The sequence below is a fragment of the Emydura macquarii genome, unplaced genomic scaffold, assembly GCF_026122565.2.
Source record: "Emydura macquarii macquarii isolate MOO-44397 ecotype Brisbane River unplaced genomic scaffold, CSIRO-AGI_Emac_v2 contig_3305, whole genome shotgun sequence".
Lineage (NCBI taxonomy): Eukaryota > Metazoa > Chordata > Testudines > Chelidae > Emydura > Emydura macquarii.
Window position 1 is genome coordinate 7,291,491 of NW_027133442.1, and position 25,725 is coordinate 7,317,215.

A 25,725-nucleotide genomic window follows, 5' to 3' on the forward strand; every position below is an offset into this window, starting at 1 on the left:
CCTTTAATGCCACCTAGGGCTTGTCTAGACTAGAACTTACTTTGGTATAACTTGAGTTGCTCAGGAGTGTGAATAATTCACAGCTTGAGTGACAACAGATATACCGACTTAGGCTGTGGTGTAGACAGAGAGATGTCGGTGGGAATATTTTGTGCTCGTACTAATCTTCATTGTGGAAATTTACTAGTAGTTAAATTGTTGTAACCTTTGTTCATAGTATATGTGGAATCTGTCAGACACAAGATGTATGCTCTGTTAAGGTTTGCCAGATATGTACTATGTCGTAGGTACTGTTAATGCAATTGTTTCTTTGGCCTAATGCTACTTGTGTGCTTTGGTGTACTGCCAGCTAAACTGTTTGTGTGTGTAACTAGATAAGAAAAGGTATGTAAAGACTGTGGAATCTGGAATTTTCTGTCTTCCAAAAGGGGGAGAATACAAATATGAATAAAATTGAGCTCATAGTTTGGAACAGAGTGAAGATGCAACTGCTGCAAGACAGTTGTCCAAATTGGGTACGTACTGGCCTTTCTGTATTACTGTGACCAGCTGTACCCTTATGTTCATCCCTTTACAAGATTATGATACATTTTGTACAAAGAATGCCTTGAAAGGTATCATATGAAAACTCATCATCTGCTGAACAATACTGTCCTGTTAAAACATGTGGCAACATTGTATGTTAAGTTATATGATTCTACTGTATGATGTTACTACGACATGTCCCACGTCCGTGGAATACCCACAGACCATAATTCCTAACAGACAAAAAATGCAAACTGACACCTCAGCCATGTGTCAGTGAAATCAAATGGACTCTCACCTGGTTAGGTGGCCGTTCTTTGGCAGAAAAAAGGATGTGAGCGAGAAATCTGCATTTAAAAAAGGAACCGCTTGAGGTTTCTGTCCAGACAGAATTTATGTCTCCTGAAACTCAACTGGAGATGATTTTGTGCAAGACCATGAACTATAAGAAGGGGAAGAGATGCCCCAAAATACTCCTCCCTCTCTCTCTCTCTGCTCATGGCATCAATAATACTTGAAAGATAAGGAAAGTAACACTGAACTGGGGGAGAGGTCCTAGCTGAAAGAATTCCAGCCAGTAAGACTACTACAGCATGTGGTGAGAGAGACTTTTGCTTTGAATCTCTTTAGCTAGTTAATTTAGATATTTGTGGTGGTTTTACCTTTTATTTGCTTGTAACCAATTCTTCCTTTTATGCCTCATTATTTGTAATCACTTAAAATCTTCTTTCTATATTTAATAAACTTCTTTTATTGTTTTATCTAAGCCAGTGTGTTTGGATTGAAGTATTTGGGAAACTCCTTTTGAGATAACAGGATTTGTACATATCATTTTCTATTAATAAAATAATGGACTTTATATGAGTTTGTATTGTCCAAGAAAGGACTGGGCAATACAAGATGTAAATTTCTGGGAGAAGGCCTGCGACTAGGAATTTGCTGGTGTTTCTTTGCAGTGTAATTCACGAGTGACTGGCTATAGCACTCATATAGTATTGCTGGGAATAATTTACATGCTGAAGGTTGTGTGAGAGCAGATCAGATGTGGTTGCTTTCACAGCAAAGCAGTGTAGAAGGCACCCCAGGTTTGAGCACTGACTGGACACAACTGTTCAAAAGTCTAGATTGTCCCCAGGTAATGTCACAATTTAACTGACTTCACTTCCAATCAATAAATTGGTTAAGTCTGGTTATCTGACACCTTGACTCACTTACTATCAAACCCCAATAGCTGATAGGAGTTATTGTTTTTTTCTCTCCCATCTGTGCTGTACTAAGGCAGAACTGCCTCAAGGGTACATGTTAGGGAACTAATTGTCAGCCCCAAATGGTTAAAACTCATGAAATTTTTTTTAAATAATAAAAGTTGGAGGTTTTTACTTGCTACTGTTCTTTGAGATTTTGGGGTGCACTCGTTCCATGTTTTCAAGCTTTTCTCTGCTCCCATGAGGGCTAGAAACTTACCTTTTGTAATGAAAGCTGAATTACTCATGCAATTCAGTGGAGACAACCTAAACCTCTGCTCCACTCCCACCCCCTAAGTGCCATCTCCATCCCTCCTCTTGATCAGCTTTGACAATTTTCCAAGCAGACAGACTCTCCTCATGTGTTATCTGGGCTCACGTAACAGTTGCTGCATGATCAACATGAGCTCCAGGATCATTATGGCCTTTTTTATTTACTCCTCAGACAGAATAGTTTATTAAGAACCTGATCCCGAGTATAGTCCCCTCTACCCATGCAGCTTCGGCTGTGGTGCCTCTCCACCAAGATGGGGTAGGGCTGCCTGGCCACAAATGGTGACGTTGGGCAGGAAAAGAAATAGGTTGACCTCATAGATCCCCGTTTAGGGTGATCAGCCCCATGGGATACAGGGGGGCAGTGACTTCTTGGGGGCTGAGGTAGGGAGAGCCTCACAGGATAAGGGGGACAGAGACCTCTCAGAGACTGAGGTGGGGCAGTCTGTTGTGGTCCCTCAGGAAACATTCACTGGGAACCTTAGAAATTCAGGAGCTGCTTGATCCTCCTGAGCTCATTTGCCTCTATCACCCCCTGCAGATGCTGCTCCCATAGGTTAATGCTACAGAAGGGCAAAGTGCATCTTGGGTTTGTATTGTGGGATGGAGTCAACAGAGGCCCAGACCATTCTTCTCTGGGCCAGTCACACTCTGCACGACCCTGCCCCACCCCTAATAACCAACTGCCACTCTGACCTGGGGAGGGAAGGGCCATTCTCGCCTGTGGGTGGGTGGGTGGGGGATGATTGGAAACATCCCCAGACTCAGCATGAAAGCCTGCAGATGAGGGGATGAACCATTTCACTCAGGGGACGGGTGGGGGAGGGAGGTAAAATGCCAAAGACTGAAATTTCACCTGGTTAATTTTTGTTTGGGGGTTTCTGAAAAATCAGAGCCTTTAAATTTTTTTCCGTTCCCCTTAGCAAAGGGGAATTTTTTTACCAAAGTGACAAATCTTGAGATTGTGTAAGGACACCCCCTTCTCCCCCACATGAGAGTGGAGTCTTCCAAAGTGGCAGTTAGGGCAGTTGAGCGATCTTCTACCTCACTCTCACCAGAGGCTGAGGGAGATGCACCCCTGAGCAGCCTGGCCTGGGGTATCTTAATCCCCTCAGTGCATGGCAGGGCTGGGAGTTAGTCAGGTCTGGCTGTCCTGTCTCCACTGGACCAGGTGGCCATTGATACCAGGAGCAGCTTGGGTGGGGAGGGGAAACCCCTATCAACGGGGGAGTGGGGCACACTTGACCCCGCTCCCAGAAGCTGCTGTTTCGAGGCCCCTCAGTGCTGGGAGGGAAGCAACTCAGAGACACCCTGCTTTGGTGCGTTGGGCGCCTTTGTGCAGGGGCAGCTCAGCACCGGGGGCTCCTGTGAGGGGAACGTCCCAGGCTTTTCTGCCCCAGAAGGGCTTTCCTGTGACCCTTCCGCACCACAGAACAGGCTCTGCAAACACAGAGCAAGCAAGGTGTAGAGAGAGGCTTGTAGAAGCTTGTGATTTAGAGACGCTCTCTAGCATGGGACAGTGTTGTGTGAATTGGGAGATGTGCCCTATCAGATCTAACATGGCTGCTCCCAGCTGCACACCTGGGAGTCACTCTCATCTCTGTTATTCAAATTCTCTTCCTTATTCATTCAATAGTCAATTCTCTAATGAACCCTCAAGATCGTTACACAAGGGCTGCTTCTGCCCTGATTTCCATGTACAGGCCCTAGCTCTGCCTCTTTTAGCATAGCTCTGGCCATGGGACAGAGCTACTTTAAAGGGGCCCTTCCCTTGTTGGACTCTTTTGTTTTGTTTTGTTTCTTAGCAGCCCCAGGTTCAGAGAGCTGATCAGTTAATATGCAGGGAAAAGTCTAGGAGGAGCAGAAAGTGTCACTGGGCCTGGACAGAGGGAGGAGATGGAGCCACTGAGGGCTAAATTCACAAAAGCACTTCAGTGTCTAATAATGGTACCACTTCATGCTCCTAAGTCTCAGAATCAGGCTTCACTGAGATTCACAAAACATCCACTTAGCTGCCTATGCAGGCACCTAAAACTTCTCAGCACCGCCTCCATTTTTGCAGTAAAATTCCCCTGGGTGGCCTATGTTTCTGCCTCTGAGCTTGCACACTGCAGCCTCATGCCAGGCATTCAGATACATAAACCTCCGTGTGATTTACAAACTGGGTGGAGGTAGACATTCTTTCCCCTTAATTAGCTAGCGGGGCCTGACCCAGTAAGCAGTCTCACACCTCACATACTGGGTCCGGCCCCTATAGCTACAACTGATCTGTCAAGTGATTAGATGGAACCATCTTGTTGGTGGCCGGGATGGTGGTGATAAAGTAACTGGAGAGCCCATTTTATTTTTATTTTCCTGTCAGGAATTTAAAAAGAAAAACCCCTCCAGTTACATTATTGGCTTCTTTGCAATATGGGGATTAAAAATCCTGAGTCTGGACAATTTTCAGAATGGAGAGAGGTAAATAGTGGTGTCCCCCAGGGGTCTATACTGGGTCCAGAGCTGTTCAACTTATTCATAAATGATCTGGAAAACGGAGTAAACAGTGAGGTGGCAAAATTTGCAAATGATACAAAATTACTCAAGAGAGTTAAGTCTAAAGCAGACTGCAAAGAACTCATGGAACTCCTTGCCAGAGGATGTTGTGAAGGCCAAGACTATAATGGGGTTCAAAAAAGAACTAGATATGTTCACGGAGGATAGATCCTTCAATGGGCAGGGTTTGCTATTTGCCAGAAGCTGGGAATGGCTGATGAGATGGATCACTTGGGAAGACAGGATACTGGTCTAGATGGATAATTAGTCTGATACAGTATGGGCATTCTTATGTTCTTATGGGGATAATTTTCTATGCCTCCCACCTCAGGGTGAGACTGGTCTCTCCCCAGCTCTGAGTGGCAGTTCATTGTTTTCCATCCCATGGGGGATGGTGGGGAGGGTGCTGGAGGGGAAGGAGGAGAATGGGACATTCCAAAGTGGCAGTTATGGCAATTTGACCTGGGGTTGGGAAATAAATATACCCCAGTATGTGGGGGGCAGAGGGAGGGGGGGTGTTGTTGAAATGGCTCCCACATGAAGTAGACTTACACATCCCTGGCTAATAAACATTTATATCCAGAATCAGTTCCTGAAAACCCAATTTCTGCCCCCTAAAAGGCTCATTCTACAAAGGCAGAACAGGAACTGATGGCTGGAAGCTGCAGAAAGATGACTTCATATTGGAAATAAGGCACCAGGTTCCCACAGAGGGTGATTAACCATTGGGACTACTGCCAAGGGAAGTGGTGGATTCTCCAGCTCCTGAAGTCTCCAAATCCTGCCAGGACACCTTTCTGGAAGATGCGTTAGCCAAACACAAGTTATTGGGCTCTATAAAGGGGTAATTAATCATAAATTAATGGCCTGTGTTACACAGATGATATAGATGATTCACGGGTCCTTTCTGGCCTTAAAATCTATGCATCTCTGAAACCCTTTTCTGACTCCTCTGGACATTCACCTTTACCAACATTTCCCCTCCACATGGGTGTTTGGTGCAGTAGTTGGTGATGTCAAGACTACAGACCATGAAAACTTTTTATGGAGAGGCATACAGCACCAAATTACACAGGAATCCTCTGCACTAATTCATGAAGAAAACTCCCTTCTATATAAAATGGGGTTTTATAATTCAAACCCTTAGGAATGAGTAAATATAGATGTCACTGGTGATCAGGACTAACAACAAAAGCAGGAATTACTTAATTATTTAAAACATTTGTGTTATAATAATTAGTTGCCCTTTTTTGCTTATTTTAAAATTTCAGAGTCAAAGTGAACAAATGCAACAGATATATCACTTATGTAAATGTCATCTCACTAGTGATGACCCATGTATCTCATTCATTATACCTGAGGCTAAGTCCAATCACAGAAAAATTCTAAAATGTGACTGTTACGCTGTCTGTTTAAGGGGGGGCCCCTGAGGTGTATTCAGGAGCTCTGATTACTCCTTTCTACACCAGTCTCGCGTTGGGGGTGTCACACAGGCGGGCTTGACTGCGGGGGGAGAGGGCATTTAGTATTTTGTGTGACATCAGTATGGCAGAATCATGATAATTCGTGTGAGATATATCATGTCAGGTATTGTTAGAAGGGATATATCGTGCTGAGTAAGATAAATATACTCACATTCATGTATTATATGTGAAATGGAAGTTATGAATGTATTTGATATTTCTGTATGTCAACTTGGGCTGGCTGGGACACACACCAGACAGAGAGGCGGCAGAACAATAGCCTGCTTGATGGCCCATTAAGACACTCACGGATGCAAGGAGCCCAGGAAGAAACTAAAGGCATACTTGAGGAGTTACCAGGATTGGCCCATGTGACTCTGGACTCCATTTTAGTTCCTATAAGTTTCTACAGGCCTCATGGCCAGGGACAAAGGGTATATAAGATCAAACCCCAGAAACCATTTTGTCTATGTTCCTGTCCAGCTGCAGACACACACCTACCTCTGGATTGTGCAACTGAATTAAAGGACTTAAACCCATCCAGGTACTGGATGTGTACTAGAGGGAACTATATAAGCCTGCAACTCCACATTTCTTCCAGAAACCTGATGTATATGGACTTTTAATCATTTGTACATATGTCATTGCGCTAATCTTTTAACATTTCTCTTATGGTTTATTTCTTTCTTTTTACAATAAACCTTTAATTTTAGTTACTAAAGGATTGGCTGGCAGCGTGATATTTTTAGGTAAGATCCAAACTTATATTGAACTGGGACTATGGCTGATGCCTTGAGGTCAGAGGGAACCTTTTTAGTAAAGAGCATAGAGTTTAAGTAACTAGTCTCTTTACTGGACCTAGTGCTGATGTGGGAGCCAGGAACTGGAATGCAGTAAAGGGGGCTGTGGGCATTTGTGGACTGGCTTCTTGATAACCAGTGTGGGGAAATCAGAAGCAGTTCGTGGCTGGTTGGGAAGCCAGACTTCAGTGTCACCCACCAGCACTGAGAGAATCTGCTATCCTTTTGCAGCCTGCCCTGACCTTGGCATTATCAGGTGGCTACCCTGAGCACGGACGGGTCACAGTGACTCTCAGCTATTTCCAGCAGAGATTTCTGAGCATGATAACAAAATAAATTGAGAGAATAAAAATGCATTTGGGGTGTAAATTAAAATACTATATCTTTTCAAATACGTTCATTTTCTGTTCAGAGAAAGAAATGCCCCTAGGACAGATAAACTCTTTGTCTGCCCTTTCTTGATCTCTTTTCAATTTAACTCGGATATAAGATTAATATTTAAAATAATGTTTCAAATATTGATTAGTTCAGCGGAGAACATCAAAGTTATTTGAATAAACATTAGCATTTATTAAAGAGAAGGTACTATTATCACAGGTACAAAGTTGTCAGGATGACATACAACACTGGAAACCATTTTCTATGTTTCCAGAAACTTGATCAAACTGAGATTTGGTGTTTCTGTGATGGAATTGGGGAATTCAAAAGGAAAGGAAGTGGAGATATTCCAGCACAGAGGAAGAGTTCTCCAAGTAACTTGAAGAGTAAAGTGTACCAAGCCACACTACTACTGTGCAACACTCACAACAACATTCAAGACTGGTTTAACTATTTGTAGTGTGTGGAAATAGGGTGGTATCTCTTTAAGTAGTTTGTGAGCCCACTGATGGTACTTACTGTGATCTATGTTTGAAAAGCCATCAGAAACCAGTCTGAGCACAGTGTGTATTAAGTTAGGTTTTCTATGTTTGTATATAGATAATAAACATAGTTATTTGGGGGGTAACTGTGTCTGTGTAGTTTCTTCATACAATTTTTGTTGTGCACAAAGCAAAGGACATGACACAAATAACTTTTTTAAAAATATTTATACATAATGAAACAAGTTCTGATAAATTTAGCCCTTGTTCCTGTTCTTAATTTGTCAAATTTCTTAATTTGTCTAAGAACCAAGCAGGGTAAGTCCCATAGACTTCTTAAATTATAACTGTCCATATAATTTATGTGAAAACATTACATCTTGATATGCAACAATTTGGCTGACTGTTGGTTTGTTCATGCATGTGGTATGACTATTATCAAATCAGGTATAAAGCAGAAACTGGGGTATGATATTTGGCAGTGTTGAGCCCATACATGGCGTTTCAGCGGGAAATGGCATATCCTTGTCTCACCATATTGACACTTAGGGCGCCCTGAGAAGTAGTTTGTCACTTACAGCCGCTGACATCCCTGTTCCAGATTTGAATACATAATTATTAAATAATTAATATACACTGTTCTAAAACGCCATCACATTTATTATGGTGAAATGTATGAGAAGGCATCTCACACTGATGAATTCCTAAAAATGTTCTTTGAATAAGGAATGGGAACCGACTTCACCTCGTCTCCCCGAGGAGCTGGGTCTGCAACTAGCTCCCCCAATGAGCTGATTAAGGGTTAAACCCACAGAGCTCAGAGACCTCCACATCCTAGAGACGCCCAGTAATTGCTGAGAGAGGGGGATTTTCAAGAAGGGACCTTCCCATGCCAGGCCCGGATGGTGGGTGGGTCCCCCGAGCCCGGCCTGTGTGTGCGGGAGCGAGCCCTCTCTGCAGGCTGCAGCCCCAGGACCCAGGACTGGGAGCAGGCGCCGGGGAGACGCAGAGAGTCGAGGCGAGAGGCGGCACCGGGGAGGCAGAGAAACAGCAGCAGAGGCAGGAAATCGCTGCCCGGAGAAAGCCGCCGCAGCGCCGAGGGGATCATCGGAGGCGATCCGCGGCTGTACCCGAGAGACGCTCCCCCAGCCAGCTCCGGGGTAGCTCTGTCGGGGACGGTCTATACAAAGAACTGAGCCCAGCAGAGTGCGCGCCTCAGGCAGCAAGAGACTTAACCCCTCCCGGTCCAGGGCATGAGACAGCCACTGGCTAATGTCGTCAGGCAGGACCCTTCCCTGAGGGAGGTAATAGCAGAGCTGCAGGGCGCCCTACACCTCCTCCGGTGCTGGAGACTGGGCTGGACGGTCTGATCCGTTCTGGCCGTTCCTATGGCCCTGACCTGTGCTATTGGTGCCGTGAATAGACTGTTACCTGAATAGACCGGGAGCCAGTTTGGGTCATCTCAACACACTGGCAATGGGAAGTGCTGTGGGAGTTTGAGCTGTATTGCTGTGTACCTCATGATGAAGGATTCTTTCTTTTATTGCCCGTCAATCAGAACCTCCAGAGCTAAAAGCATTGGATGCTATTGCTTGAGCTATAGATCGCTAGCTGGGCCTGTCAGGGTATGTCTGCAAATATGTCTACGCTGCATGTAGTATGTCTACACTGCAAATAAAAACCTGCAGCTGCCCGTACCAGCCAACTCCGGCTCCTGGAGCTCAGGCTATGGGGGTGTTTAATTGTGGTGTAGATATTCGAGCTCAGGCTGGGGCCTGGGCTCTTGGACCCTGCTCTGTGTAGCTCAAGAGCTTATTTCTTTCACCAACAGAAGCTGGTCCAGTAAGAGATATTACCCCCCACCTTATCTCTAATATCCTGGGACCTAGAAGGCTACAAAAATACAACCCTAATTCCTGCCCAGAAAGAGGGCGAGCCACTGGTGGGAGCTACTGGAGAACGAAGACAAACCTGCCCTGTACTCACCCCACAGTTCAGCTCTAGCAACTTCTGTGTTCCGTGGGGCTGAGCCCAGTGCCCCACACTCTTCCCACAGCAGTGGCTCCAGCAGGCTCCTGTGGGGCTGAGCCTGGTGCCCTTCTCTGGGCCTTGCGTCATGTCACATGGGTTTGCAGTGCTGCTCAGGTTTGGTTCATGCAGCCCTCCACTATGGGGACAGTGTGTCAGGCGACAATCTAAATATAAATGGGACTGCGACCTGGTGCTCCAGGTCACAGCACCAGTCACTTACATTTGGCCTGCCTACCCCACCATGACAGAGTGTCAGGAGGGTGAAACCTGAGTGGCGGTGCAACTCTGTGCACCAGGTTACAACACCCAGAGCAGAGAGTCAGGCCCCAGGAGCTACTGGAGCCACCACTGTGGGGTGGGATGAGTCACAGACACAGAAGAAAAGTCACAGAAAAAAGCTGTCCATTACTTTTTCACAGTGTCACAAACCTGCACCCATAATAATGGTATAAACTTTCAAGCCTTCCAGGCTCACCAAGTTGCATGAACCCCTCTGTATCTGTATCACGTGCAACCACTATTCCTCTACCAGTGTCTAAACTTTGCCATGCTGAGTTGGGTTGTTTGTCCTTTCAGATGTTGGTGACGTTTGAGGATGTGGCGATGTATTTCTCCCCAGCGGAGTAGGCACTGCTGGGTGAGGAGCAAAGGCAACTTTACAGACATGTCATGTGGGAAAATTACCAGACTCTGGTCTCTTTAGGTGAAGAGCTGTTTCCCTGAGATCAGAGCCCAAGTGCATTGGGTGCTGCACAGAGACACAGTAACTGACATAAAGTATTGATATGAATGGTTAGCTTGAGAGGTGTGTGTTGGGTTGGAAGGAGGCATGCGTGGGTGTGGATGGATAGAGGCATGTTTAATGGGGCAGAGCAGTCCTTTCATGGGGAGACAAGGTGGGTGAGATAATATATTATTTTGGACCAACTTTCTGTTCATGAGAGAGAGAAGCTTTTAAGCCACACAGAGCTTTTCTTCAGGTCTGGGAAAGGAAAGCTTGTCTTTCTCACAAACAGAAATTTGTCCAATAAAAGCTTGTTTTTCTCACCAATAGAAATTGTTCCAATAAAAGATATTGACTCACCTCACCAACTTTGTCTCTCTAATATCCTGGGACTGATATTGCTACAACTACAATGAACACCTACAAGGGGAGACACTTCCACCCATGGCCATTAGGGCTCCATTCTTTAATGCAAGAGAATTCTGGCACTTGTAGTTCCCCAGACAAAGCATATGAGCAGAAGAGGGTCACGTGTTCTGCAGGCCTACAGAATGAAAGGCCAGCCAACACCACAGTTAAGGTGAAAGGCACACCGTGTTCATCTACACTGGAATAAAAGACGCACAGTTTGGCCATGGCTTGCCTGGGTCAGCTGATTCAGGCTTGTCAGGCTTGGGCTGCAGGGCTAAAAATTGCAGTGTAGACGTTGAGGCTCGCACTGGAGCTCTGGGACTCTCCCCCCAAATATCCACACAGCAATTTAAGTCATCTGATGAAGTCCAGTCTCAGTTGTTTAATTGCTGTATAGACATACCATTGGAGGGGAGGATAGGGCTGGGCTGGGCTGTAGTAGTTACACTCCTAGGCCAAGGAGAGCTATCTACCATGTGCAACATTTGTTCCCCCCCAACCTTCAGACACCACATTCCTCTCCAGCTCCGTCATGCCACAGATGCCAGGTTGTTTGCAACTCAATATCCAGCCACTGCCCGGCACAGGCAGAATTGACGATAAGCCGCAATCTATGTTTCCATCAAAAACATTGGCACAAACATTGCATGTGATGCTGCGCAAAGGGCAGCAGTGCTGTGGCTAGAAGTGCTTAGTTTAGATCTAATCAGCAATGATGCTTTTCTCTAAACAGGTATCCAAACCCCCAAGCCAGTGGTGATCTCCAACATAGAGCGAGGGGAAGAGCTGTGTGTCCAGGGTCCCAAGGATGATGAAGATGGGGATATTCTGCGTGGCGTCCACCCAGGTGAGGAAGGAATTAAAGTGATGGTCAGGAAACGAATGAGTAACTTGAAAGCACCTGAAATCCTGATATATTTTTGTCAAAGTGAAAAGTGATTTGTTTGGGATCCCTCACAAGAGACATATGAAAGGATTCTGGTTTCCAGAGAATGCTGCTCACTCACATTCTGAAAATCAAGTTGGGACCTTGTCATTGACTCACCATCACACAGATCCCCCTTTTGGTGTGAATTGGAATTTCAGCACTTCTGCCTTGTTTTCTTCCTCAGGATCTTTGTGTTCTGGTATGGTGATGACTGGGTCTTCTGATTCTATCACTCTAGAATTCCATCCTTTCCAGGATATCATTGTCTCATAAAAATTGTGTCTGATGAAATAATGGTAATCCACATATCTTCTGCCCCTCCTGGGTTTCAGTCTCTTTCAAGAACAGTGGAGTCCCTCTCCAAAACCGAAAATCAGATGAAGATAGAAACTAAGTATCTTCCACCCGTTTTGGGCTTGAGCTTTTAGTCCATTTTAGGTAGTTTCCTGTTTGCTTCTCTTCTATAAAACATCAGCTCCTTTTACCGGACCCACCATAAGAGCTAATTCCACTCTTGTAGCATCACCACAGTTCTCCTGCATATCTCCTATCTGGCCCTTCTCGCAGACCACCTGTACCCTTCATCTCCTCCTTTCTCCAACTGAACTGAACTCTGACCTTTTAAATCCTCCCAGAGTCATACGACACCTTCCAGGTATAATAAGGTTGGGGCTAATAGAGCTCTTAGGCTCTATTTAACTCCTCCTCAGCTAGAGTAGGGATTATACACTCCAAAACAGTCCACAAAGCCATTAGTGCTTTCTGAAATAAGGTGCATACTTTTAACGGAGTAGGGAATTAGTTATCAGAAAAATTCAGCTACAGACATGGGTGATTCTCCATTACGTACAGTTAAGATGAAATATCTCTTTTGAAAAGATCTGTTCTAGCTGTAGTTGCATCCATTTCTGACGCACATATTTCAAAAAGGAGGATGAAAAATTAGGAGAGAGTGCAGAGAAGAGCCACAGTATATTTCATGGACAGGAGAAAAGCCTTGCAATGAGAGACTCGGTATGTCTACACTGTGGAGTGAAGTCGATTTCATTTCAATCGACCTTCACATGCCGAACTTACCAAACTCATTGTGCAGACAGCAAACACACATTTCCAGTTCTTAAAAAGGCCGGTGCCTCTTTCTGCTCCCCTCAGCCGGTGTCGAGTGGAGCACGTATTGTACCCTGCTCAATCTCCTCCTAAACTGCTTGGGGGTGGGGGCTAGGAAAGAGTGTATTAGCTGAGAGTTTTGGAGGGGCTGCAGAGGGAGCTTATCCTGCCGCTGCTCTTCCTGAAGCTCGACCAGACGCCTCAACATGTCTGACTGTTCCCTCATTATACGCAGCATCTCATCCTGCGTTGCACACTCATACTCCTGGGCTGCTTTCCTGTTTTCCATGTCCATGTTCAGTTTCTCTGATAATGAAATCCTCCAGGCTCTTAGCTCTGTGTCAACAGCTGCGAAGGCATTCATTATCTCAGTGAACATGTTGTGACCCATCCATGCCCAGGGCAGCCACCTGAAAATGCCAAGGTCAGGGCAGTCTGTAAACGGAGAGCAGATTCTCCCAGCACTGGTGGGTGACACTGAAGCCAGACTTCCCAACCAGCCACAAACTGCACTTCTGAATCCCCACAGAAGCCAGTATACAAATACACACAGCCCCCTTTACTGCATTTCAGCTCCAGACTCCCAAATCAGGACTAGGTCCAGTAAAGAGACCAGTTGTTTAAACTCTATGCTCTTTACTACAAAGGTTCCCTCTGACCCCAAGGGGTCAGCCACAGCACCAGTTCCATATGAGTTTGGATCTTATCTAAAATACCACGATGCCAGCCAATCCTTTAGTAACTAACATTAAAGGTTTATTGTAATAAGAAAGAAAGAAATCATGAGAGAAATGTTAAAGGGTCAAAGCAAATCAGATACGTACAAATGATTGAAAGTCCATATACATCAGGTTTCTGGAAGAAATGTGGAGTTGCAGGCTTGTATAGTCCCTCTGGTACACATCCAGTACCTGGATGGGCCTTAGTCCTTCGGTTCAGTTGCAAGTGAATTGATCCAGAGGCAGGTTTATGTCAGTAACTGAACAGGAACAAAGGCAAAATGGTTCCTCTGGCTTGATCTTATATACCCGCTGTCTTTGGCCATGTGGCCTGTGAAAACTTACAGGAGCTAAAATGGAGTCCAGAGTCACATGGGCCAATCCTGGTGACTCTTCAGGTGTGCTGTCAGTGGAATTTCACAGGAATCAAAATGGAGTCCAGAGTCACATGAGCAGGTTCTGATGACTCATTGGTGATGCTGGCTTCTCCCTCAGGGCCCCTTGCACCTGGGAATGTCTTAATGGGCCATTAAGCAGGCCATTGTTCTGCAGCCATCCTGTTTGAGATGTTGCCCAGGCAGCCCAATTTGAAATACAGGTATATCAAATATATCTAACTTCCATTTCACATATCACACATGAACATAAGTATTATCATCTGACTTAGCATATTACAACCTTTCTAACAGTACCTGACATGGCATATCTTACGCAAATATTTATGATTTAGACACACATGTTAATCAATATGACAAATATTCCCCCCCAATCTAACCAGCATGACACATGTCGTCTAGAGTTTGGGGTTTTTTTTGGCCTTCTAATCTGTGAATCTAATATTCTCAGCAGGAGTAGTAGAGGCTGCACTGAAGGCCACGCTGTCCACTGAAGGGCAAGCAAAGCACAAGGTATCCATTGTTATGGTCCCATGGACAAAAAGCAATGTTACAATGTAAAAAGAACTCCCCAAGGGAACATTAGACCCACATACCAGTCTCTACCTATTGCATGGGTTGGAGCACCATTCCAGCCATGATAAGTAAGGGGCCGGTGCATCCATTTTAGGGAAATCTCTGTATCACGTGCTGCACAAATCCACACTTCCCCAAGCAGCAGAATGGTTGGGCTCCCCTTACCTTCCCAAAAATCATTTTGGAAGAGGTGGTCCAAAGGGTATGGGGTGGATAGGGATGAAGTGTCCCTGGAGAAAATATATGTGGGCACCTGTTTCTGGATCCCTAAGACCCATAACAACCATGTCCTCTCTAGGAATTTGCGGTTTAAAGACACAAGAAACCACCCATGGCAGGGGAATAATAGACACAAGTGTATTGGGTGGGTACTGTAAACTTGCGCCATCTTCCCTAGGTGACCATGAGTGATACCAGTCTCCTGAGGGTAACACAGGCCAAAAGGGAGGATTTGCTGCAAGCATCTGCATACAGGCCTGGCACTTATGCTGCTATGCTGTGTTATGCGATGCTGCCTGCACAATTAATAATAGAGTGGCGGGGAAAGTGTCCTATCACGGTGGAAGAAATAAGGCTGCCCTTCCAAGAAACCTTCTGCAAAGGATTGCAGAGTACCTACATGAAAGTTTCCTGGAGATATCCATGGAAGATTCTCAAAGCATCTCTGTGCACATAAATATTCTTTTCCGGGGGGAACCCGATGCTTAAGTGGACCAACAACGAGGAAGCCCGTCCCCACCACCACACACAGTATTTTTTTCGCTGTAACAAGAAGCTGGACTGGGGACATAACCACAGAATTGAGATTTGCAGTACATACTCGCCAGATGTACCTTCCCCGGCATCTTGGTCAGTCTCACGCTTTCCTGCGTCCAGCTGGGCTGCTCTGGGGTAACAAACAGCTCCTGGCTTTCAGGGAGAAGGGATACCCCACTCGCCTGCCTTCTGTTCTCCTCCTCCTCCTCAGAGTCATCCTCATTCATGCTGGATTTCCCTGAGGTTTTTATGCTGCATGGTGGTATAGTGGTGAGATCACTGTTGAAAATCACATGCAGCTCCTCATAAAAGCAGCATGTCTTTGGTGATGAGCCAGAACAATTGTTTGCCTCCATAGTTTTCTGATACCCTGCCTCAGCTCTTTGATTTTAATGCAGCACTGCTGCACGTCCCTTTTGTGCCCCTTCTCCAACATGCCACACAATATCTTCTTGTAGATATCTAAATTTCTTTTGCTGGCTCAGAGCTGACCACCCCACAAACCAATGAGATCCAAGACCTCAGGTCAACTCCAGGCTGGAGCGCGTTTGGGGCATGCAGTCACCATGATTAGTTCTGCTGCCAAGCTCTCACCACGCTGACCAAACAGGAAATGGGAATTCAAAATTTCCCAGGGCTTGAGCGGAGGGGCTGTTTCTTGTATACATGGCCGTGGTGCAGCAGAGTGCGAATGTCCAGAACGGTCACAGCAACGCATTGTGAGATAGCTCCTGGAGGCCAGTTATGTCAATTTATGCAACTCTTCACCTATGCTGCCGCTCATTAAACCTGTACAATTTGACTTCAGTGCTATACTCTTGCACAGATGGTTTTATTAAGTTGAACTTTCCCACGATTTAGGTTGACGGAACGGACCTTCTAGTGGAGTCGCATACATTATGTGGTCGATGGAAGCTGCATTCCGTTGACCTACTTTCGTAGTGTAGACCAGGCCTCAAAGATATCACACTATTTGCCTTATCAAAGAGAACAAGAATTGACTTGATTACAGTGTTTATGTAGCTTCACGAGGAGAAAATGCTGAGTACTCAAGGGGTCTTTAAACTAACAGAGAATTGTATAACAAGAATAAATAGCAGAAAATTAAAAACAAACAAATTCAAATTAAGGCATCAATTTTTAACAATGAGTGTGATCAACTATTATAACAAAGTCCTAAGGGCAGTGGTACGTTCTTCATCTCTTTATGTATTTGAATCCTGGCTGGATGTCTTTTTGGAAGATGCTTTCATCAAACACAAATGTTGGGTTCAGTATAAGGGTAATTGGGTAAAATTAATGGTCTATGATATACAGAGGTCAGACTAGCTTATCATAGAACCATAGAGTTGGAAGGGACCTCAGGAGGTCATCTAGTCCAACTCCCTGCTCAGAGCAGGACTAACCTCAGCTAAATAATCACAGCAAGGGTTTTGTCAAGCTTCAGCTTAAAAACCTCTAAAGATGGAGATTCCACCATCTCCCTAGGTAATCCATTCCAGTGCTTCACCACCCTCCTAATGAAAAACTTTTTCCTAATGTCCAACCTAGACCTCCCCCCCTGCAACTTGAGACCATTGTTCCTAGTTCTGTCATCTGCCACCACTGAGAACAGCCTAGCTCCATCCTCCATGGAACCCCCTTTCAGGTAGTTAAAGGCTGCTATGAAATCCCTCCTCATTCTTCTCTTCTGTAGACTGAACAAGCCTAGTTCCTTCAGCCTCTCCTCATAAGTCTTGTGCTCCAGCCCCCTAATCATTTTTGTTGCCCTCCGCTGGACTGTCTCCAACTTCTCCACATCCTTGTTGTAGTGGGGGGCCCAAAACTGGACACAATACTCCAAATGCGGCCTCACCAATGCCAAATAGAGGGGAATGATCACATCCCGTGATCTGCTGGCAATGCTCCTACTAATGCAGCCCAATATGCTGTTAGCCTTCTTGTCAACCAGGGCACACTGCTGACTCATAGCCAGCTTCTTATCCACTGTTACCCCCAGGTCCTTTTCTGCAGAACTGCTGCCTAGCTCGTCGGTCCCCAGTCTGTAGCTGTGCATGGGATTCTTCCATCCTAGGTGCAGGACTCTGCACTTGTCCTTGTTGAACCTCATCAGATTTCTTTTGGCCCAATCCTCCAGTTTGTTTAGGTCCTTCTGTATCCTATCCCTACCTTCGAGGGTATCTACCACTCCCCCTAGCTTACTGTCATCGGCAAACTTGCTGAGGGTGCAATCTACCCCATCCTCCAGATCATTGATGAAGATGTTGAACAAAACCGGCCCCAGGACCAACCCCTGGGGCACTCCACTTGTGACCGGCTGCCAGCTAGACATGGAGCCATTGATCACTACTCGTTGAGCCCTATGCTCTAGCCAGTTCTCTATCCATTTTATAGTCCATTCATCCAACCCATACTTCCTTAACTTGCTGATAAAAATACTGTGAGAGACAGTATCAAAAGCTTTGCTAAAGTCAAGGTATATCACGTCCACCGCTTTCCCTACATCCACATAGCCAGTCACCTCTTCATAGAAAGCAATCAGATTGGTCAGGCATGACTTTCCCTTGGTGAATCCATGTTGACTGTTCCTGATCACCTTCCTCTCTTCCAAGTGCCTTAAAATTGATTCCTTGAGGACCTGCTCCATGATTTTTCCAGGGATTGAGGTGAGGCTGATCCGTCTGTAGTTCCCCGGTTCCTCTTTCCTCCCTTTCTTGAAGATGGGCACTATATGTAATGGTCCCTCCTGGCCTTCAAAGTGAATACCATGAATAAGCTTGAGCATGAGTTATTGGGCTGGATGCAGAAATTTTTGTGTGGGATTCTCCTGCTTGGTTTATCAGAAAGGTTAAGGCACAAAATAAATGACACCTAGTATGGGACGTACAAGGCAATTAGAAGAGGTTCTGTAAATACATTTGGAGCGAGAGAAAGATAAAGGAAAGTGTAAGTCCAATTAGCAGAGAAGGAGAGTTAATGGCAGATGACATCCAGAATGCTGAGATGTTTAATGCCTCTTTTGCTTGATAGGATCATATATGTAGGGCTGGAAGGGACCTTTGGAGGCCATCAAGTCTAACCTAGTAAGCTGAGAAAGAACCAAGTAAACCTAGCAGATGTTTATCCACCCTGTTTTGAAACACTTCCCATGATAGGGATTCCATATCCTTGTTTGGAACTTATTCTAGGAGTTAACTACGTTTATACTTAGAAAGTTTTTTCTAATATCTAACCCAAATCTCTCTTGCTGCAGATTAGGCCCATTATTTCTTGTCCTACCTCCAGTGGATATGGAGAGTTGATCTCTATCTTCTTAAAAACAGCCCTTAACATATTTGAAAATTGATATCAGGTCCCCCTTCTGTCTTCTTTTCTCAAAACTAAACTGTTGGGTTGAGATTGCCCTGGATTTTAACCTTTTCAAAAAAATCAGATTTTCTAAACCTTTTATCATTTTAGTTGTTATCCTCGGGAATCTCTCCAATTTGGCCATATCTTTCCTGAATTATGGTGCCTCAAACTGGATCCTGGACTCCGGCTGAGGCGTTCACCAGTGCTGAGTAGAAAGGAAAGATTATCTCCCGTGTCTTGCATACGGCACTCCTGTTAAAACATCCCAAAATGTTTTTAGGAGGGGTTGGGGTTTTTTTTGGCAACAGTATCACATTTTGTTGGCTCTCATTCAGTTTGTGATCTACTATAACTCCCAGATTCTTTTCTGCAGTACAACTGCCTAGCCATTTATTCCCCATTTTCTAGTTGTGCATTTGATTTTTCCTTCCTAAGCAAAGTACTTTGTACTTGTGTTTCTGAAATTTCATATTGTTGATTTCAGAATAATTCTCCAAATGTTATGATCATTTTGAACTCTAATCCTGTCCACCAAAGTGTTTGTAACCCCTCCCTGGCTGTGTGAGTCATTGGCCAGGCAGCACTTGGAAATCTCTCCTCTAGTTCAGGCCCAGTTTTGTAGGGACCCAGAATCGTTCCATTGTGTTTTTGGGCTCTCAGTTTACATTAATAAGGGATTTCCTTCTTAGTTTCTAGGACTTGTTATGAGGCAACTTCATCTTCTGGGTGTCAGGAGACCTGGACTCTATTCGCTGCCCTGTCACTGACCTGCTGGCTGACCTTGGACAATGTTGTATTAATTCATACAGAATATATTGGTCCAAAAAGACGAAGGAGTCATGTCCAATATTAAAGAGTGTTAAATAAGGTTTGGGGTTTGGAATACAGAGACTTTAACTTGCTTAGTATCATGGAAAACATCATTAAAAATTCTTTCCAACCTTTTATTAAAGATACAGAAAAATAAGGAAAAATAGTTAAGGCATACTGTGTAAGATGTATTTTAACAACATTCCTTATTTCCTTTCCCTTTAGCTGGAGTGTGTCTTTAGACAGAAAGACTGTTTGAAAGTCTTTTAGATGGCATGAAAAATGGTAATACCTGTCCTTTTGGGGAAAAAAGAAGTAATTAGTTGAAATTGGCTGGAGCTGCTGTTGATGTTGTTAAAGTCCAATCCTGTTTCTTAGAAGACAAACCCACACAAGAGGGAATAGAAAAGAACAGCAAAGAAAGAATATGCAGCTTCTCTCTCTTACTTGCAGACTTATGGCTGGAGAAATACAGTCATGGCACATGGCGAGATCAACCAGTTGGCGACCTACCTGGCAAATGTACCACCGCTGGGCTGTTTTGGGCAGTGCTTTTGGCTGCCTCCTTGATCACAGGCTTACAGTAATGTTACAAACTATGACAGTTTTGGCCAGCTAAGCTAGACTCTTATTCAATAGAAGGCAAAGGGAAAAGAATAGGAAAGAGAAGAAATAATGTGGGGAACCAAAAGAACACATGAGCATTGGAGGGAATGGGGACAAAGTCTCACATTCCAGATGATTTGGGGGAATTAGCCAGGACTTGTAAAGATGGCAGTATGCTCAGTCTCTCCCTCTCTGGTCTGGTCTTGTTAGGACATTTCCTAAGGCTAGGCTGAAGAAGATCTGAAGTCCCAAAAGAGGCTAAGGTTGGCAGGATGATGGTATCGCTCGCTGCAGCAGTTGTTAGCACACAGCTGCGGTTGCTGCTACTTTCAGGCAGCACATGTTGCATCCAGTTCCCTTTCTTTATTTCCTCCCAAAAGTGATTTCTTTTGAAAAGCCTCAAAGGGATGTAATGGGCAAAATAGCAATACCTCATTGTTCTTTCTTCCAAATAGGCCTAATTTCTGACACATTCATTTCGGTTCATTAATTTCCAGTTCTGTACTTTTCTTGTTTACCTGGCATAATTTTAACACAGTTCTTGAATTATATTAGTAGGCCATATTTTTTTGGACTAATTCATTCTTTATGTTTATATTTTGCACCATTTCCCATTGACAGATTATCGTAACATTGTCTAAACTTTCTCACAGATTTTACAATTAAACTGACAATTAGGGTCAATTTATGGGCCAAGTTATTTAAACAGCAAGTTATTCCTTTGCCTCAGGTTCCTCTCCCACCCTTTGAGTATTTTGTACATAAACTCTTAAACATCAGGACATCTGTGGTTTGTGCAGTGCCTGTTGCTATGGAACCATGAAAACAGTTGTGCTACCACTGTACAAATTAAAAATCAAGCTCCAAATAACCTCCCCTGTGCACAATTTATGGTGTTGGGGAAAGGACTTCTTTCTCTCAGTGATATTTATTCAGTCCTTGTGCAGTCATCCAATGACCTTTTGTCTTGGTGCAGATTTTCCAAATACAGAAGAGACCTGGGATTGGTCAGCCATTGAAAGCTTCTTGGGCTTCTTCCTCATACAAAGCTCTATCCCTGGAGCAGGTAGGGAACCAGCTCTGGCTTTTCCAGCAATGGGAGCCGGAGAGCTCATTTCAGGAATCATCCCTTAGCAGCAAACTCTCCCCTCACAGAGCATTACAATGGGGATTGAAGTACAGACAGCTCCGCTTTTCCTCCTCACCCTAACATCCCCCTAGAAACCCGATCTCTTCCTTTACACAGATTCCCCTAAATTCCCCCCATCGCTTCTTCCTTAGAACATGGAGCCATTTGGATCCTGTCACAGTGCGAGTGTTCCATGTGTGTCCCTTTGGAGGGTGATGTCAGTGCTGGGTCTCTAGTGATGCTATTCTCCCCACTGAGATGGGCCTCAGAGCAGGGAGAGACTCATGAGGACTGATTCTCATGTTCATAGATTTGGGGGACTGTTAGCCAGGCCTAAGGGACATTGACCTTCTCCTCCACCAACACTGGGGTTCCTGGGACTTGGGTCTCTTGCACTCAAGCGCTGAGGACCAGGCCTGCTTTGAGGGGAGGAGCATGGGGCTGCCTCAGGTACATCCCCTTGCTAGGAATAATGGTTTCCCTTTGTCAGCAGCACAGAGAATAACATCTGGATTCTCTTCCCAGCCAAACGGGCCAGGACCCTGAACAGAGTTGAGGGACAAACTCCTCAGGAAGGGCCTGGCAACCTGGAGACACCCAGGTCTTTTCCAGGGACATCAGGGGAGAGTCATTCCCAGAAATCTGAGCAGGGAAGACACCACAAGAGGCAGTGCAGGCCACCAAGGCAGAGGAAGAACCTGACCAGGAAAGAGCCAGGAGCCACAAGAGTCGTTCAGAGGAGATCCAGGCCACATCTAAAGCCTCCAGCAGATGGACAAGCTGAGCCCAGAAAGAGACCGTACACCTGCCATTTGTGCAGCGAAGGATTCAAGGTGCTGGGATGCCTGAGAAACCACCAAAGAGGGTTTATAGGGGACAGAATCTATATCACTGTAGAGAGTGTGGGGAGAGCTTTAGGAGAAAGAAGGAGCTCAGAGCACATGGGAAAAACCACAGAAAGCAGAGAGCCCATCCCTGTGCTGAGTGTGGGAAGATATTCAACTGATCATCACTCTTAATTGCCCACCAGAGCATACATACAGGAGAGAGGCCCTATCACTGTGCTGGGTGCGGGAAGATATTCAACCGATCATCACTCCTCACTGCCACCAGAGAATACATATGTTAGAGGCCCTATCAATGTGCTGAGTGCGGAAAAAGATTCTTCTATATATCAGCTCTTACTATCCACAAGAGAACGCACTCAGGAGAGAGACCCTATGCCTGCACTCAGTGTGGAAAGCAATTTATGGATCCATCAACATGTCGTAATCACCAGAGAATCCACTCAGAAAAGAGACCCCATCGCTGTGACCAGTGTGGGAAAGGCTTCAAACTTACTTCAAATCTTACTAGACACCAGAAAACCCACAGTGGAGAGAGACCCTTCCTGTGCCATGAGTGTGGGAAAAAATTCTGCCTCCGAGAACTTCTCATTAGACACCAGAGAATCCACACTGAAGAACAGCCACATTGCTGTGCTGTGTGTAGGAAAAGATTCAGTCTCCTTCAAAGTCTCGGCGACACCAAGTTATCCATAGTACAGGGAGATCCCATAACTGTGCTAAGTGTGGAAAAAAATGCAGTCGTCCAGAAAGTCTCATTAGACATCAGAGAGTCCACACTGGAGAACTCTATTGCTTTGCTGTGTGGGAAAGGCTTCGTCTATCTAGCACGTCTCACTAGACACCAGAGAATCCACACTGGGGAGAAACCCTATATCACCCAATTATCAGGACTTATCAACCACCAGAAAATCCATTCAGGAGAGCGACCATACTCCTGCACTTTGTGCGGGAAGCGCTTTGCTCGATCATCAGCTCTTTGTCAACATCAGAGAATCCATTCTGGATAGCAACCATTTTCCTGCACTCAGTGTGGAAAGCGCTTTGCTCGGTCCTCACACCTTACTACACAGCAGCGGACCCACCCAGAATAAAGACTTCTCATCCTTATGTATGATGGGGGGACCTCTTCAATCTCTCACTTCTCCCTTTTCCCAAAGCCCATACAAGAGAGAAACCTGCTCCTACTCTGAAATACTCCCACTTCTTCACTAAGCAGACACTAGATTAAATGCTCAATTTGTTAAAATAGTTTGTGTGGCCATGAGTATAGGAGCAATTAACCCAAGAGCCACCTAAACATCCCATTGTGGGCACTGTGGGCTGCAGCTGGGACACAGATGATTGGAGTCAGACCTGTGCTTTGGAGGCCCTGGTTTCTCCCAGGCTATTTGCTCACTGCAGCTCCCATCCTCTCAGGCTCCACAAAAGGAATTTATTGTTTTGTTTCCTCTAGGTTTTTTCTCTTTGGAAAATGGAACAAAAGGGAAAGTTCTCTCTTCGAGAGTTGCTCATATGCATTCCATGTAGGTGAGTGCGCGCCCCGTGCACGAGCCTGCGGAAAACTTTTCTGCCCTAGCAACCCAGCGGTCGGTCTCGGCGCCCCCTGGAGTGGCGCGCGTATAGCGCGGTATATAGGGCGCCACCGACCGCGCGGGTCCCCAGTTCCTTCTTTCCGCCCGTGACGGTCAGTGGAACATCTGCCCCTTGCCTCTTTAGCAAGTAGCAACCTATCTTACTCTTGTATATAAGTTTTTTATTGTTTTTATAGTGTGTAGTTAGTGTAGTATAGTGTATATAGTTAGCCCCTAAGGGGCTCCCTTAGGAGCCATGCCTGGCTCCACCGGGTTTAAACCTTGTGCGGCTTGCGGTAAGGTGTTCTCCGTCAGCAACCCCCATGACCGCTGCCTTCGGTGCCTCGGAGAACAACACCGCAAGGACAAGTGCCGCATATGTAAGGCTTTCAAGCCGCGCACACAAAAGGACAGAGACGCTCGCCTCCGGGCGATCTTGATGGAGACGGCACTTCGTCCCGACTCCGAGCCGTCCAGATCACCCACGGCACCGAGCGTCTCGTCGATCCGGAGCGCACCACCGGTACCGACAGCAACACCATCGGTACCGTCTAAACCGGTACCGAAGAAAAAGAAACGCACCTATGGACTCCTCCCTGCGACCGGCACAGCAGGGAGTGATACAGGAGATGCCCCAGCCACGTGCCGTTGAATCTGTCCCGGCACCGGCCTCCCCCGACCCCGAGGGGTGGGGGAGCGCCTCTACAAGGGCCGTCGACGCCGGAGGCGTTCACAGCGGCACGAGCCCTCATGGCCCTGCCTACGCACGCTCCATCCCCCCCTCGGCCGAGGGCATCGGGGATAGCGTCTCGGGGTAAGCCCGCGCTGGGCTACCCCGGTGGGAGGTCGAGACAGGACTCGGTGTCTCCCCCCAGACGGTTGGGGAGAGGGAGAGCAACATCCTCCCCCCCCAGCTCCGACCGCGAGTCGTCGAGCTCCTCCAGAGAACGGCACCGTAGCTGTTCTGGAGGTTCCCGGGAAAGCTCCGCTTCCGATTTGAGACCTTCGGAGCCCCGGCGCCGCTCAGCAAGGCGGGGAAAGACCCGGACGTCGGAGCCACGGCACCGCTCCCGTTCGTCTTCGGGCTCTCGGCACCGCTCTCCACCGGCTACGGTGCCGAGACATGCTACAGATCGTTCCCGATCATCGGAACGCAGTCCGGTGCGGATCCCGGCGCCCTCACCACGGCACCGGTCTCGATCCCTGGCATCATGTCCGGAGAGGCAACGGGACACTCCACCACGCCGGGCTCGCTCGCGCACCCGGACTCCGAGCCCATTCCCGGACGCTCCTACAAGGGCACCGAGGGCTCAAGAGCGGTACCGGCGCTCTGCCAGCCCGGTACACCCGAAGGCGTTAGGGCATACATCTCGCCCTCACCGCACCTCTCGATCCCCGGTACCGAGAGATACTACACGGCACCAAACTAGATCGAGGTCGCCAGCTCCCTCTCCACCGCGGCGTGCGGTGCCGAGACAGAACGCGGAACATCAAAGGCGTTCGGGGAGCTCGGTACCGAGGGAAAGCCGGTACCATCAAGCTGCGCGGGCCCGCTCTCGCAGCCCGGCGCACAGCCATCGGCACCGGGAGCGATCTACATCTCGCTCCCGTACTCCTAAACGAGCCTCGGTACCGGATGCCTCGGCACCGGACACCTCTACGGTGCCGCACCTGCCCACGGGGAAACGGCGCTCCAGGAGCCCTAGGGTTCACGCTACCAAGCGCCGTCATAAGTCGCGGAGGTACTCCTCCTCGTCCAGCTCGTCTCCCCGACGATCCAAGCATCGTCACCACTCTCCTGCATCTCACAGCCCTTCTCCTGTTAAAGGGCACCGCAAGAGGAGCCGGAGATCTCCGAGCCCGGCTCATCCATCTGGGCCTGCCTACCCGGCACCGGGACCGGTACCGGCGTGGGGGCAAGGCCCCTGGCAGTGGCCTTATTGGGGTCCCTGGCCGCCTCAGACAATTCAGGGCACAGGGTCACTCCCCTCCTCCTCCAAACCTCAACCGCCCCCCCCCATCACAGGGGGCACAACAGGAGGAGCCGCCCCAAGAAGGGGATC

The 25,725-nt window shown here is 46.7% G+C and overlaps 1 pseudogene; it reads left to right on the forward strand.

Annotated features, from left to right (window-relative positions):
* Positions 1-6,133: 6,133 nt before the first annotated feature.
* On the forward strand, positions 6,134-23,269 carry LOC137143223 (zinc finger protein 135-like; annotated as a pseudogene).
* The last annotated feature ends 2,456 nt before the right edge of the window (positions 23,270-25,725 follow it).